The sequence below is a fragment of the Ctenopharyngodon idella genome, chromosome 11 (assembly GCF_019924925.1).
Source record: "Ctenopharyngodon idella isolate HZGC_01 chromosome 11, HZGC01, whole genome shotgun sequence".
NCBI lineage: Eukaryota > Metazoa > Chordata > Actinopteri > Cypriniformes > Xenocyprididae > Ctenopharyngodon > Ctenopharyngodon idella.
Genome location: NC_067230.1, coordinates 6,035,350 through 6,053,452, shown reverse-complemented (window position 1 = coordinate 6,053,452; position 18,103 = coordinate 6,035,350).

Here is an 18,103-nt window from a genome sequence, read left to right as displayed (position 1 = left end):
CATGCAGTCTGTAGATGTGCCTCTGTGCGAAGTAATAAAACATATTTATGGCCTACTGCTGCCTGCCTTCCTTTTCCTCTTTTCAGCATTGTGACAAAGTGCACTTAGCCTAGACAGAGTGTTAATCTTGTGCTCAGACAGCTCAGAGGACTATGATCAGGTAGGGCAAGGCTCTTTAAACTCACCGTGACTACCGTAGATCTTTGTCTTTCTACCCAGGGCTGGTTGGTTGGTTACGTAGAGCCAGAAATTAGCCTAGACATAGACAAGATCAAATGGCCATGACTGGGACTCCCGGTACCTGATCTAACAGTCTCTCTGGAGGAAGCAGGCGCCTCTCGCTCAATAACTGGTTTCTCAGATGCGTAGGAAGACTGTGAGCACTGATCATCGTGCCCGTGTGATGTTTTGCTTTGTTGCTCTTGCTTTTATGTCTACAAAATTCATCCTTGTCTTCATCACCTTCACAGCACACAGATTAAGACAAAGTCAACATTCCGTGAGGATCGGGTGACGAAAGAGCCTTTGAAGCCATTGTTGGCCGAGTGGAGCTGTGTTCTGGAATCCCTAGAGGTCACCTTTGAGCAAGTAGCCTCCTCAAATCCTATTGGTCCGTCTCCAGCTCTTTAGTGCTCCATTTATTTGCATTGCAGCGAGGCACAGGTGTTGCTTTTAGATTACGCCGAGCGTCTGTTGGAGTGGAGAAACGGTGTAATCAGGTTAGCCGAAAAAAGAGACGTGGCTCTCTTCACCGTTGCAGCTATTGCAAAGACTGACTCACACTTTTCCATGACCAGGTCAGACGAAGTGCCGTCTCCAGCAAAAGGAGACTGAAGGTGAATGGCTACCAGCCTCCACACATGCGGCTCAGGTCTGAGCGGCCGGTCTCCCAACGGCCACGCTCACATTTGGCCGGCATTATGGAGCATCTGCCATCGACTCCAAATTCATTTAGCAGTTTCCCTCAGTGACCATCAACACTGTGTCTGGATGTGTTATAGTCCTCCAAACACACAAGCACAATGCCTGTCGGATCAGTGGCTCTTGCTTTATTGAAAATCGCATTTAAATCTCCTTAAAACCAGCATGCAGTTTCACTACAGTGTGTACAAGTCTGATTATGCATATATCAGAAGCTTTATTGTAGTCAGGAGAGTGACTGTTCTTGATATAACTGTTTTTCTGCCTGCAAGGGTAATCAATCTGAAAAATGAAGGTACAGTAGTTTAATTGTGTTATTGTGCACAAAAGCAGACCTGAGGAAATTGCAAATATGTTTTAATGCTAATGCAATCACATTTAATGAGGTTAAACATTACAAATTCATCCCTGCTAGAGGAAAACATGCTTAAACCAGTCTAAACTGGATTGCTAGTTTTAACTGGCTTAAGCATGGTCAGCTGAAAATTGTCCAAATCCCTTCTAAAACCAGCCAGAAAGACTATATAACCAGACTGGGAGACCAACTAAGACCAGCAAACCAGCTTAGGCCCTTTTTTCACTATACAGCATTAATGGTCTTCAGTAGAGTTGTCAAAAGTATCGACTTCGGTAACACATTGGTATTGAAATTTAAAAAAATGTGACTCTTTGAGCGCCGTTGAGTGGATTCATAAACACCTCTGATTGGCCATTGTGTTCACAGCTCATCGGATATGTCTGTGATTGGCTTCAGTGATCAACGCTTCAAAAATGTTGTAAATAGTCATCAACAACGCACTTCACCGAGCGCTTACACAGATACACAAGGGAGAGTTTGAAAGCAGGCTTCTATCACGGACCAGTCTGCTGATAGACGCCTACTTTCAAACACTCCCGCTCCCGCTTTCATTCAAACACTTCTGTGTGTTGATCATTGTAGCCAATCACAGACATATCTAATGAGCGTGTGAACACAATCGCCAATCAGAGGTGTTTACGAATCCGCTCAACAGCGCTCAAAGCGTCACATTTTTAAAATTTCAGTACCGATTGGTACTGAAGTCGGTACTTTTGATAACTCTAGTCCTCACAGACAGCCGTTCTCTCAGAAATAAATATTCTATCATCATTTACTCACCTTCATGTCGTTCCAAACCAGTGTGACTTTCTTTCTTCTGTGAAACACAAAAGAAGATGTTTTGAAGCTGCTCTTTTCCATACACTGAAAATGGGCCCTCATGAAAAGAAAAGAAAAAAAACCCCATAAAAGTAGAAAAAATACCTTTTTTCTATATTCCAAGTGTAATGATGCCATATGATGCTTTTGTTTGAGGAACAACCTGAAAGGCAATTAATTACTGTAAATCTTGCTTGACAGTCACGGTCACCATTCACTGTCATTGTATTCAGAAGAGCAGCTTGGACTGCTATAAATAACTCCATTTGTGTTCCACAGAAGAAAGGAAGTCATACAGTTCCAAGTATATGACTTTTCATGCTATGAGGAGCTTCTTTTAAAAATCAGGTTTGTCTTCATTGTTGCATAGAAAAACATATTTTGGCTAGCCATTATGTAGTTTGTAATATTCCAAAGGTCTAATATTCAGACACGTCCTTTTATGACTAAATCAACTGCAAACTACTTTCATCAAAGACAAAAGAGAGAAAGTAAAGAATCAGGCAATATGCTAGAAATTTAATTATCTTCAATAAGCTACTGCTTGCTTATCTCACTTAGCTTTGCAGCTTATAGGTCTTAGTACCGCATATGCTTCCACATAGATTTCCTTGTGTATTCAAAATGACAAATCTTTGTTATCTTCCATATCCCAAGTTAAACGCTAACAGTAAGGACTAGGCTAATCCCTGTACTAAAGGATTCCTGGTACTTGCTACTGTGCTAATCCCAGAGATACGAGATGAGGTCGATCCTGAAGTGGTCATCCTTTTCCCTGTATGGAAGTAACCTTTTTTCAGTCACACTTTATTTTGATGGTCCACTTTAGACATTCTACTAACTATAAGTAACTTTGCAACTACAAACTGTATCAACTAATTCTCATTAGAGTATTAGTAGACTTAGTATACTGTTAGGCGTTTGGGTTAGTAGAATAAGCTTACATGTAGTTGCAAAGTTACTTATAGTCAGTAGAATGTCTGTTGAGGGACCATCAAAATAAAGTGTTAGCAGATATTAAGAAGACAGTCTACTCTAATGACTGCTAGTTGAGATATAGTTACTTATAGTTAGTAGAATGCCTAAAGTGGACCATCGAAATAAAGTGTTACCGTTTTTTCTATTGGCCACTTGTAGGGAAATAGGGATCACGGTAGGAACCAGAGTAGGTATAATGGAAATTGTTGCATTTGTTGTTTAACTTTTAACAGTCCAATTAATTCAGAATAGAGGTAAATTCCCTCCTGTAATTGTCAATTGTCACACTGGAAATAATCAAATGGTCTTTCACTTTTTGTGGCCAAAGAACAACATGGAGGAGGCATGCTGCTACTAGCTCCCTCCAGAATGTCTGCCCACCAGATGCCCTTTAAATGGGCACGGTCTGAGGTCTGCCTACAGAGATGATGAAAATCTATAGTGTACTGTTCATGTGCACCTGAGTCCTCCGCTGCAAATGGCCTGCAGATTAGAGACTCCTTTGCCTTGTCTGGGAAAAGAGTTTGTGAAAAAAAAAAAAAAAAAAAAACCAGTAGGGGGAATATCACCTGAGCACAGATGTTCATAGCTTCACCTAAAATCTAAAAAGGAAAGCAAAACTCTTTGCTTTCTTAAGTGTATAATGGACAAATATTTTAAAAACGCATGAATTATGTATACAGAAGAACAGGCTTAAGCTGTAAAAAGTTGAATATCATGGTTTCACCATGCCAATACAGTTTTATTTTCAATATCTATATTAATTTTTAAACGCTTTAGACAATTTGAAAGAATAAATATCTTTAAAAGAATTCATTTTTATATAATAAATACAACTAAGGTTGCACTGAAATGAAAAAAGCATTGACAGAAACAACAAAAAAAGGTTTGTTTGGTTGTCGGACTCACTGACTGAAAAGAGAAGGAATGCATTCTTTGTTCAACAGTTGCGTTTGCTTTGAACCCAATCAGAGACCCTGTCAGTTAAGACTAAATAAGGCATTGATTTTAGCAAAACACGTCCCAACCTTAAATCTTATTGTGGGAATGTTAGACCAAGCTAAGTTTATACTCACACATCTCAAGAATTCTAGCAATTTTCCATTGCTAGAATGCTTGAGGTAAGTATGTATTTGCTATATATCTTTCTTAAAATCATCTCCAGCCTTGTCCCCTATCAAAATACACATTCATTTTGATTTACAATGCATCCAGTAGTATTTGGACACTTAAAGGGGTTAGTTCACCCAAAAATGAAAATTCTGTCATTAATTACTCACCCTCATGTCGTTCCACACCTTCATTCATCTTTGGAACACAAATTAAGATATTTTTGCTAAAATCTTATGGTGCAGTGAGGCCTCCATCGACAGCAAGATAATTAACACTTTCAGATGCCCAGAAAGCTACTAAAGACATATTTAAAACAGTTCATGTGAGTACAGTGGTTCAACCTTAATGTTATGAAGTGACAAGAATCCTTTTTGTGCACCAAAAAAACAAAATAACGACTTTATTCAACAATATCTAGTGATGGGCGACTTCAAAACACTGCTTCATGAAGCTTCGAAGCTTTACGAATCTTTTGTTTCGAATCAGTGGTTTGGAGCGTGTATCAAACTGCCAAAGTCACGCACCCCAGTAGTGAACCATTGAAATTTCGAAACACTTATGACGTAACGAAGCCTTGGCAGTTTGATAAAACGTCCCATCACTAGATATTGTTGAATAAAGTTTTTTTTGGTGCACAAAAAGTATTCTCATCGGTTGATCCACTTTGGACTGTTTTAAATATGTCTTTAGTACCTTTTTGGGCATTTGCAAGTGTTAATTATCTTGCTGTCAATGGAGGCCTCACTGAGCCATCGGATTTTATCAAAATATCTTAATTTGTGTTCCAAAGATGAACGAAGGTCTTACGGGTGTGGAACGACATGAGGGTGAGTAATAAATGACATATTTTTCATTTTTGGGTGAACTAACCCTTTAAGCAAATGAGACCTTATTGTAAATCGTTACTAAAATAATTATTAAATAACTATAATGAATATAAAATAATTATTGTCATAAAGCATTTGTATTGTAGTCTATGGTCAGGCTTCTTTTTAGGCACAGAGGTCAGAACCTGACTGAATTTTCTAGCCCGCACTTAGGATTCCCGATGGTAGTTCACGCTTGCCGCGCTAAAGGAGGAGAGAATAACCATGTACATAGAGACCTGAGGAAGGTCAGATGGAGGGTACCTGACAGTGTCTTTAGCCCCAGAGGAGTTTCAGCAGACTGAGATGAGATGGCCCCATCTCTACACTACATGCTTTCAGAAATGAGTTGCAGTCCTCTGGGAATACCTGTCATAAACAGTGGGAGGGAACAGCACCATATTCTTTAGACCCGTTCAGCCAAATCCTTTAAATCTACAAATATATAAACAAAGGAAAAAAAGCAGGGCTTGGGGGGGGGGGGGGGGGGGGGGAACATGGTCAGAAAGGACTCTAGGAGCAGGCTAGAAATAATAAAAAATGATTAAACAAAGAGGATTTCGCCTTTATTTTTTAATGGATTCTGTTTTAATTCAAACTCCTCCACAGAAGAGCAAAGAAAAGAAGAAGTGCAATTACACACCTGGGGAACTCCCAGCCTCCGATCTGTAATCATCAAGACTCCCATTAAATGCTGTGTGACACATGAAGAATTTCAATGAGGAAAATCTGCTCTGGAGAAATGCAGATGCTATATTTCAAGAAATTTTACATATGGGATTTTGTCTGAGAGGTGCAGTGCTCCTCTAGTAATGCGCTTGTTATCTCAAAGGTTCAGAAAACAGATTTTTTTTCACAGTTTTTTTTTTTTTTTTTTTAACACCATCAAGAATGTTCTTTGGTAGTATAATGATAGCATCAAGAACATACTCAGCTGGATCTTAGCGCATACTACACCCACTCAATGCACAGCGGCCACTGTGGGCTCACCAGAGCCGCATGTCAATCCTTTGTCACATTAAACACCACCTTGGTGGGCTCCAGAATATACTGTGACAGCTGGTGTCTTAATTATGAAGTCCTTTTCTCTCTCCTTCTCTCTTTTTCATTCTCATTCTTTTCAGGTTGTGACATCTCTCTGTGTTTTCTTAGGTGAAAGGTCCTGAAGCACATACGCTGCTGCACATCTGAGGGGGAAGAGTCGAAGGTGAAGAGAGCTTGTGTACACACACCGGCTTGCTTTGCCAGAGTACTGGAGCTTTGGATGTGTCCGCTTTCATTTCTAAAACAATAGGCCCATTCACAATTACCTCCGTGGTTTTCTTCCGAAAGAAGCAGACCTCTCGGCCAAGAACATTGCGGCGGCTTTATTCTCTCCTGTTTGATATAGTGGAGCTATTTCTAGAACTTTTCTAATCATCAAAACACACAAAAGTGCATCCACTCTGGGACTGCTCAAAATACCAAAGCCAGAGCTAATTAAATGCGGCATAAGTAAAATGAAGCTGTTGGTTTATGAACATGCAAAGATAGACATTGAAGAGGGAGATTTTAAGCAAAATTTTAAACTTGGTTTAATTCTTAACATTAACTTATATGTATACATATTTGTTTGTTTTTTATTATTATTATTTGCCATTAACTTATATTTACTTCTGTTACTTATACAGTACATTAAATCATGTATTCAGCACAATGAGCAGAGTGATAATTAATTGCTAAGTTGCTAAGATCCAGTTAACAGTTTGATTTTAGCAAAAACCTAGATTAGAAGATCGTAATATGCAAACCGCAATGAACAAAGAGAATGAAAACAGACACAGTGTGGTCACACTTCCAAAACCACATTGAGCTGAATGGCAATGTTGATATCCATCTGAACGCAGCTCAGACAGCACTACACATGTGAACAGACATGCACAAATAAACAGCTCAAAATAATGGAGCTGCACTGGAATTCAATTTTCAGAATCCAGACTATGCTGTATGGTGCAACTGGAAGAAAGCCTTTTTGAAACAATGACAGCAGAGCAGAGGAAGGGACACAACCTAAAAAAGATCTGAATTACAAGGAAAATAAAATGATAATATAAACTGTCACATGCACACTCTGGACTCTGCCCCGCTCTCATTCACAATCACCCACTCTCACTCTAATCATACACACCTGCAGCTAATCACCGTTTTGTTTGGACTTGTATTTAAACTGTTACTCTTACACTCTTAAACTCTTACACTCAGTCTTTAGCTGTGTCCCAATTCAAAGGCTTCCTTCGAAGGACTAGGACTAGGACTTCAAAGGCCATGCCTTTGAAGGCCACGAACATTGGACTGAGCGTTGTTAAATGGGACAGTCTACGGAGGGCTGTTTTTTATCGCCTAGCAACTGTGACAGCTGCCATTGATGAGTGACAGTAACATTTGTACTACACATTTTTGAAAGTCTTATATTAAACTGTCTGAAAACAAAACTGTCTAAATATGTTTACCATGGTCCATTTCTGTATATATTAAAGAGTATAAACTATAGTCACATCTTAGTGATGTCAACATTTGAACTGCTTTAAAGTTTTTTTGTTTTTTTTTTAAACATTTGTATCATTACATATTTGAGTAAGTTGAAACCCAATGGTTATGTTTAAAAGTGTAATTCAGCAATTTCTCTCAAAAAAAATCCTGTCGTCACTGGTGCGCAATGAATTCTGGGGTAGGCAAGGCAGCGAAGGCGATCGGCCTTGGAATGCGTCCTTCGAAGGATGCAGCCTCTGAATTGGGATGCAGCAATTGTCTGGCCTTGTTGTATGTTACATGGACTCACCTTTTGCCTTCATTGGAAAGAATTTACCTATATGTTTTTGTTACCTGTTTATGGACGATCTTCCCTGAGTTTAGGAGATAATTGATTCTTGTTTGTTGCATACTGACCCGAAATACTTACCTGTGCCTTTATTTATGGATTTTTTAAGATCCGTTTCCTTGTTTGGATTTTCACGAAAAGACTGAGAACCTAAGTTCCTGTTTTTTTGAGAAGAATATACATGTGATACTTTCCTGTGTGTTTCTCATTGCGATCGTTGTATTGTTGTCACGGGTGGCTTAGAGAATCCAAAGGATGATGCATGACGCAGAATGACAATAATAAGAAGCTTTAATAAACACTGAAAGAAAGACTACAAACAAATGTAGCATAACTTCACTGAGAGACAATGAACTAAGGCAGACAGAAGGTTTAAATACATGAGAAAGGGTAATCAACAGAACAAAGAACAGGTGAAGACTAATTAGAAACTATGACAACTAATGATCAAACTCAGAAAATGACAATGAAAACTAAGACTAAAACTAAACAAGATGCATCCTTTCACTACTTAGCAGTCCAGGAGGGAGGAGCAGGAAGAGGAAGACAACAATTGCGACGATGACCTGAAGAACCAGGGTGGAGATGTAGGTGGAAGGAGCCAGGGTGGAGACAGAAGGAGCAGGAGGATGGCCCAGAGCCATGACAGGTAAAAGGTCCATGGTGAAACCGACGAAGGGAGGAGCCATGGTGGAGCTTTGGTAGAGGGGCCAGACAGAACCAGGGAAATGACTAACTGAGGTGGAGATGGTGGAGTTGGAGACCAAGGCAGAGCCAAATAGTTGAAGAGCCAGGGTGATGCGGAAGGCCTGGAAGGCCAGGGTAGAGCTCCAGGCGGGCGTGACCGAGGTGGAGGTGTGCGCTTGGCAGACTGGGGCGGAGACAGCAGGAGTGAGGACCATGGCAGAACCGGAGGGAAAGAGGAGCCTGGCGGAGCCAGAGGGTTGGAGGGTCGAGGCAAAGCTGCTGACTCGGAAGTTCGAGCCATAGCAACGATGGATCAAAATGGAGCCAGAGGAATGAGGGAGCCCTGTGGTGCCTGAGGGATAAAGTCTAAGGTGGAGCAGAGTGAACACTGAGCCAAGGTGGAGCCGAAGGGCCGATTATTATAAAAGAACTCCTCAGTAACCCAGCTCTGTGTCTGTACATCAGCGGTGGCAGTGTTGGCGGAACTCCAGTGCATTCCAGTGAACTCCACCAATATGCCCTCGACGACATATGATGTAGCCGGCTCGCTCACCTTGACAGACTCCACATTGTGCTCAGGCTCTGTGATGAAATCAGACTCTGTGATCGTTCCTGCTCTGTTGTCAAGGCGGGCTCGGGCTCTGGCATTTCTGTGGCAGGCATGGCTGGCGGCTGGCTGGGCTCCGGGTCTGGAGTGGGGCTGATGAGGCCTTCTTCTCCCACTCCACATATTCGACGAAGCTCCCTCAAGCACCATCCATGGGCAGGCATGCCTTCGACCGCACACTAAACCCAGTGTGGAAGAAAACACAAAGCGAGTGAGTCAGGATAGTGCGAGAGGCACGCCAGATTGAGAAAGTCCTTCATGTGATCCTCGAGGGAGTGATTCCCCCTGCTGCAGCAGAAGGAGCTGAACAGCTGCAGGCATGTCCATGTTTATAATTTACAGATGAAATAATCCAATTTGTGGTCTCTCTATTGCAGGTGGCTTGTGTAGAGAATCCAAAAGAATGATACATTATGCAGAATGACAATAAGAAGAAGCATAACAACTTCAATGAGTGACAATGAACTATGGCAGACAGAAGGCTTAAATACACAAGGAAGGGTAATCAACAGCAGGGATCAGGTGAGGACTAATTAGAAACTATGACAACTAATGAACGAACTCAGGCAATGACAATAAAAACCAAGACTAAAACTAAAGAAGACAGTGAAAACTAAACATAACCTTGACAATCGTGTTCTGTTAATGTTTCCTGCACTACCAAAAGACTGCTTAAAAGACTATTTTAACTTAACTGCACACTTCACGTTACCTCATTTTAAAAGTAAAATCGTCAATTAGTTTGTCTATTTTCATTTCGCCAATGAAAATACATCCAAACGAATCCACAACAGAACAGTTGTGTGACAAACAAGCAGCACAGCTGTGTTTTGTTCCTAAATGAAGCAGTGTTTGAATGAATCAGTTAAGTGGATGATTTAGTGACTCACTCATTAAACAGTCGCTTCTTTCATTCCTGAATGAATCAGTGTGCTTGAACAAACCAGCTGATTGAATGAACAAAATAAAACAAAACAAGTGAAAAATGTCAATTTTGGTCGCATTTGAGGTTTTCACAAAAATGAGTTGATTAAGCCCTCGTCTAGTGATCCCAATGCTCCAAATAGCAATTAAACATCTAAAAGTATCTTTATTTGTACATATTTTGAGAGGAGTACCTTTCTCTTGTCCATGAAAAATCATCATTAATTTTCTTTAAAAGTTTTATTAATGTTATTCAAACAATTGTTGTATCATGGAAAAAAGTTAAAAATATATATTTTTCCTATAAACATTTGGTTTTGACTTGGTGTGTGCCAAATTTGGTATTATTGCCAGGGATTTTAAGGTATGGTTGCTGGGTGATTTTGTTTTAGAACCTTCAGAAAACTTTAATTTGATTTTTCTCAAAATTGACTTTGCTGACTCTATCGACTTTAAACAGGTGTAGCTCATTCATTTTTCATCATACATCATTTTGAATGTTAAATAACAATAACTCTTTTTTTTTTTTTTAATTTGCTCATTGCGACTCATTTTGCCAGCACGGGTCACATATGCTTTCTGAAAGGAAAAAATTGTGTTCTGGAAACTAATATTTAAATATTGACAGTATTTACACTTCAGTTTGATTATTCCCATCTATCCATCCATCCATCCATCCATCCTTCCATTTATCCCTCTGATTCCTCTAATTTAGTTTAACAGCTTGACCTTTTACCCACTGCTATCTTTTATACTACCCATGAACTTTCTTTTAATACCCTCTCATGCATGGAGTCATATTTCAGCTCTACATTCTGGAGAGTGTTTAATGAATTCCTAATGGTCTCTGATTTACATCATGGACTGCATAGTCTCATATTCCTTTAATTTATCTTCCGCCACTCTTCTCGGAGATGCTCATCACGCATTCATGGGTCATGGATGGGCCGCTATGCTTGATACTTACCTGCAAAGATGAATCCTTCACAACACAGCCCTGGGCATGTCCATTCTCTCTGCCCGCAACACGAGCTCTCAGCCTCGGGTGCACCTGTAGGCCCACCTTTAGGCGTGTCTGTTAACTACACCCCTTGCATAAGATTCAGTTTAGGCCATTTGCATGAGCTCTAGACATGTAAGATCAACCTGACTTCTATTTGGGTCCTTTTGTTAAAATCCAGCGTAATTTGCACGCCGGGGAAAAACAACTTCAGCTGCGATAAAAGGGTTTATAATTAATTATTCATGTGGTTATAAATGTAGGCGCATGGGCTAATGGCCTATGTGGCATTATATAATAAAATACTATAATTACGTATTAAGAATATTTTATAGTCCATTATACATGCCGGAAACTGATGAGGAATTTCAAAATTATTGCAGCCCATGAATTTCGTTATTTCCGTCTATCCTTGCTCTATATAATCATTGTGGAAAATGTACTTTACAAAACCGTAATTAGAATATAATTGTTTTTGGGTCTAGATGAGCACAAGTGAATTAGAATTTGCTGAATCGTACCCAGATTTATTAGTTTTCCTATTTTATAGGCTGCTCCTTTGACACAGCGTCTCACAATACGCAGAGAATGTAATCTTGCGTGAAAATGACTATTAAGATTGTGTCAAAACAGTCATTTTTTCAGCCTTGCTTTCATAAGATTGCAAGTTAATACATCAGACTCAACAACAGTGAGTGGAGGGAAAAGACAGCGAAATGAACATGAGCTAAAATAGCACCCAGGGGAGACGTTCGTTCGCCTCTGTTCTGCATTAACAAACTTGGCTGTTTCCAAAAAGAGAAGGAGGGGGAAGAGGAAGCTGTTTGAGATTCTGGAGGAGTCGTCCCTGCCATCACCTCCATCTTTCCGCCGCTCTCCTCCGCCTGGCCAACCTGTGCCTTAAACACAAAGAGCATTATGCATGAGCCCCAGAAGGTCTCTGAACATTCTACATCCTGCCACCCCTCTGCCCAACCTTCACACAATGTCATAGCCGTCCCTTAAAAAAAGATTTGTTATCCTCTACCATTCTCATCATAGCAAAGCAATTTACTGGGTTAACTTACCATTAATATCTCGATTTTGTTATGAAAAAAAATGAAATTTTGCATTGTATAATTAACTTTATAGTGGGACTATCATAGTATCAACATTAATTAAAAAAGTATTTTCATTATACATGCCCAAAACGCCATTAACGCCATTTCCATTAACCATTTCCATTAGGCCTAACAATTCTTACTCAGAAATTGCTAGTAAATTTAATAAATAATTACCAAAAGAAAAGATAAAAAAAAAAAGAAAAGTACATTAATTTAAATGTGACCTTTTTAAATATATATATATATATATATATATATATATATATATATTATTATTATTATTTATTATTTATTTATTGTAGAAAGTAGAAAGACTGGAAAAGTATTTTCTTGTAAACCATGCTGTTTTATTTACAACTTCGAAAAATCATTTTTTAGTGTAAAACAATATAAAACTCTATGCTACTGATGTTTAAAAGACCGTGATATTATCATTTTCTATTGTACATATTCAAAAAAGGCATTACAATTGGATATGTGCCAAAAAACACATACTTTTTCTGCTAGATATCTAAACAAAGAAACACACTTTATATGTTCAAAAACAAGGTATTTGGTTTGTTAGAATAAAGTTCTCACAAAAGTTGCAGACAGCAACTTTTACTTATCAAAAATTCATTTCAAAATTCAACTTTCATTCCCCACACTTTCTGTCTATTATCAGGTTTTACAAAGAGCAGTCATCACAAGGTTCACAAATTTATTCAATAACTGGCAAGCCTTCACATTTTTAATATATTCAAATATTTAACACTGCCTTGAGAACTTCATCACTTTAAATCACACATTGGTTTGACTAAAATACTTCATGTCAAGTTGGAACCAATGAGACATATTATAATCTTTATATTTGTAAATAATATTTCAATATATTTTGCATATTTTATTTCATGATTGATAAGTGAAAGTGTCCATTTCAGTTGCACATTTGCATCAGACTTGAGGGGCTCATTACAAGCAAACAAGATAAACAGACTGTCTGCAAGTTTGGAAATAGGCAATTTAACAGTCCAACAAAGCAATCCATTTAAAAGTCCAAACAAAAAACAGTATTACCATGATACCATGACAAAAATATTGTATTTGGTTTGTTTAAGTTCTCACAAAAGTTGCAGACAGCTTTCAGTCTACCGACTGTTATCAGGTTCTATTTTCAGGCTATTATCAGGATTCACAATTTTATTCAATAAATGATTATTTTATATACAAAAAAAAAAAAAAAAAAAATGTTATATTCAAATATTTAACAGTGCCTTGAGAATTGCTTCACTTTAAAAAATAATCACACATTGGTGCCTAGGCTAAATACTTAATTTAATGTTAAAACCAATTACACATAACTTATATTTTAAAATAATATTTGAACATTTAATGTAAGTAATTTATCTAATCGCTTTACTAAACACTGAATCAGAATATCAAACAAACACTCAGGATACGCAAACACAAACAGAACAACCATGAAACAATAACAAGACTGGACCAAGAACACTTCAAACTCAGGGCTATATATATAGACAAAGGATAATCAAAGGGAGGAAACAAGAAACAGGTGCAGCAAATTAATCAAACAATGAATCACTATAGAAACAAGGAAACAGAAATGGAAAACAGCAAACAATGCAAAACCAACTTAGAGTCCATGAAAACGAAATTCAAACTCAGACATAACATGACACCCAGGGTGTCACTTTGAATTCAGAGGATCACTTGCGGTGTGTGTTCGAACAAATATTGGTTTTGTGTCAAGAATCCACTTGAAAGTTGGATATGTTAATCTCATTGCTAATGGCCCTCTGAAAGGTTTCTTAATATTCTCTCCTCAGCCCACTACAACAGAGGCTGTCTCCACAAGGTTAATTAGTTGCAGGTCCCCTGAGGGCCCATAAGTGATGAGAGCTTAAGATAGTGAAAGAGGTTCCTCGGCTCATAGCGACATAACAAGGTTAATGGGTCTCTTATATCTTTCATCCATGCCAACCTGCACTACTGCCCACTTTGTCCGCATGCTGAGCCTGAGATCTCCATGGTATTATGAACAATCAGTTTTTTCTCCCAATGCTGCGCTAACTATTAAGTTACTTTGAGATGTACAATCATAAATAAGCATGCTCTTTTGTCTAGTTCTCAGACACTAAAGCAGCAGGTTCTGTGCTGTATAGCAAGGACAACATCTGTTTTTGAAACAGATGATTTTCTCAATGTTCTTTTACTCAATGTGCAGTCTGTTCCACAAACAGCTGTTTCTCATTTAAACAAGGTGAATTACTTCCTCAGAAGACAAAAAAGACGAAGAACATAAAAGAAAACAGAAGATTACACATTTGGGTCAATAATGTGATACTTTTTTGTCATTTTTATGATTTCTTTCCCATATACATTAGAAATTGAAGACATACATACATATATATATACATACAGTGACTTGAATATACTGCTTCTATGTTGATTCAGTTTGATATTTTTGTGAGGTATCAAATAAAAAAAAAAATAAAAAAAAAATACACAATGATAATGAACTAAATACAGACAGCTGTGCTCATTAAATGAATCTCCATGACAGCAGATTAGTGGCAGGAAACTAGAACAAAGGAAACAGGTAACTAATGAGAAACAAATTAAAAGTCCATGAAAATGAAACTGAACAGAGCATAACTGTGACAGAATGCCCCCCTCCAGGAAAGCATGACCTTGAGCTGTAAAGGAGGAGGTGGTTCAGGAGGCATACAAGGGGCCGCTGAAGGGCTGGAGACTAGGGGAGATGGTGGCAGAAGAGACCACGGTAGCTATGATGGTGGAGCCAGGAGCAGAGGTAGCCGGGTGGTGACCCAGAGAGCAGCCAGGATAATAGCCCATGGTGGAGTCGACGGAGGGAGGAACCATGGTGGAGACTTGGCTGACGACACCCGGGGGATGACTGACAGAGATGAAGTCGTTGGACATGGATTCCTGGCACAGACAGAGAGCAAATGGGACCACGCAACATCAAAGGTTTTGGAGACCAAGGCGAAGCCGCAGTGACGAGCGTCCGAGGTGGAGCCATAGTACCAGAGGACTAAGGAGGAACGACCCAGGACCAAGGCGATGCAGGAGGGAAGGCGGAGTCCGGTGAAGCTGAAGGGGTGGAAAGATGGAGCGCAGCAGATGGCCCGTAAGTCTGTGGCGCAGACAGGGTAATGACTGACCAAGGTGGAGCTGGAGGGACAAGGGATCCGGGTGGAGCCGCAAGGACGATGGTATCTGGTGGAGCTGAGGGAGGGAGGAGCCAAGGTGGAGTCGACAGGTAGACAGACCGAGGTAGAGTGAGGGGTTCAGCGGCTGGAAGCAGAATCAAGTCAGATCACCTTTATTTATATAGCGCTTTTTACAATACAGATTGTTTCAAAGCAGCTTTACAGTATAACAGGAAAATTATACAGACAAAAGAAAATAGTGTCATTGTCCAGCTTAACTAAGTTCAGTGTTGATTAATTTCCATTGTAAAAATCATTAGTTATTAATTTAGTTAATTTATCTATACAGCAGCTCTGGAGAAAACAGTGATATCATCGTCCAGCTCAGTTCAGTTCCCATACAATAGTGTCAGTGAGGTCAGATCAATAATATTGTTGAATATTAAGTTTCCCCAACTAAGCAAGCCAGAGGCAACAGTGACAAGGAACCCAAACTCCATCAGGTGACAGAATGGAGAAAGAAGAAAAACCTTGGGAGAAACCAGGCTCAGTTGAGGAGTCAGTTCTCCTCTGGCCAAAAAAAACGAACATTGTATAACTATTATTCAGGCAGCATCACAAGTCTGAAGTTAGATTGGGATTGGAGCCAATCTCAGAGCATTCAAAATATTTAATCCAGTTCCATCTGGTTGAAGATCGGAGTCATCATGCCAGTATGGAGACGTGTTTGCTGAGGATCTGTGCAACTGGCTAGGATCTATGCCACTTGCAGAAGCGGAGCTGGAGGATCCACTTGCTTGGATGAAGCTGGAGACTGTAAGACCTGATGCTTATCCACACAGCATTGCACTAGGGAAGAAGGCAAGGAACTGAAGGGAACCAGTGAAGGCGGGGCTGATGGACTGGCTGAATGAGGATGAGGAGGCTGTGTGGGATCAGCGACGACAACATAGAATCTGTACAGGGCGACAATACCAGCTTTATGCTGGGCAGGTCCAGCGGCGATGATGAAGGCACAGAACATACAGGGTGGGGTAAGGTGGGAAGCGCTACCTCTGCTTCCCAGTCAATCAACCACTCCTCAGTGTCCAGCTCCACTAATACCCACTCTGGCACGGATGTTGCCGACTCACACACCTGGTCAGACTCACATTGGGGATCAGGCTCTAGGGCGATGGTTGGCGCTGTCCTCCTCTCAGGCTCTGGCTCATACATCACGGCAGGTGTGAGCTCTCCATCTGTGGTGGGCTCTGGCTTATTGTCCATGCACTGCAGGCTGAGCTCTGTCATCACACCTCACTTAGTGACAGATGTTAACAAATTCCTCCACATTTTCCCTGAGATTGCGGCCATCTTGAAAAAAAACAAAAACAACAACAACAACCCCTTCTTGTTCATAGCAGCCTCTCAGAAGGGCAACATTTGTTTCTGCAATCTCCAAATTTCTTTAATGGTTCCTGTATTCTGTAAAAGTCCATTGATAATGAAGAAGGTTAAAAAAGATCAAATTGTAATGCATTTATTACACAAAGTAAACTCAGATAAAGCACAAGCAAACAAACACCATGTAAAACCCATCAATACTCGACAATGAGTAAAAAAGTCTGGCAGTAAGTTTCGGAGGATCATTTTTAGTCCATCTCTGCAAAACAGACTTTTCAGGATAGAGGATGGACTAAAAATTATCTCTCAAAACTTATTGCCAGATTCTAGAAGATAAATTCTTTAAACAGTGGAAGAAGAGGATGTGGTGGTGGTCCTTCAAGAGTCACTCTCAACCTATCTGTCTATAAAGCTTATATATAAAAAAAAATCTTCATGTATTTTACTAAACTTCAGTATGTGATTCTTATTAAGTGGGGGTCATTTTTTTAGGATTCTTTACCATAGCAAAGTCTCTGAGAACCTGACACCTTACTTACACCTTACTTCTGGAGACTGGTGATACATATACAGTATATTACACCATATATTTTTTTTACACAGTATTAAATATGATGATGTTTAAATTTATTTCTCTATTTTTTATCTCGTTTACCTTTATTGAGGGTTTCCTATATCCTTCAAACATCAGGATCAGAGTATTATTCATCTCTGCCAGAGGAGTACATGTATAAGTGTAATTATTCCAATGATTAAGCTGAGAACTTGAAGCATGTGTGGGAGTTTTTAGCCCCTCGTCATGTTTATTATGTATGTATACTACACCGGGGCCTTGAGTAAACAACATCCCCAGATACTCCTCTTCCTCTTTAAAATTCCAGATCAGTGTTCAAATTATACCAAAGCTTCTGGGTGCTACATAAAATAAAAGATGTTCATTCACCATCATATTCTGATGTTCTGCTAGAATTACTAAACTCATTCTAAACTACTAAACTAGTTTGCACATATACAATAATGTCCAATATTAACAAATTCGGGAGGTGGTAAGATGGAGAGATGGTATACTGTGTTGAGGAGAGCAGAAAGGGGCAGAATTTTAAAGTGTGACCTGTCACTTGAAGATAAAGGTAGGTAAGTGTGCAAGGCTTGAGCATGAGTTTCATATTGTTGGATCCCTCATATGCACTTCTAAGCCTTCTTTTGTGCTTGAACGCAGGGGAACGTGCAAGCCAGCAGGTGATGTGCTCTGTAGCAGCTTTGAAGTCGATGATTAGAATATTGTTTCAATGAATTCAATGATTAACATAAAAA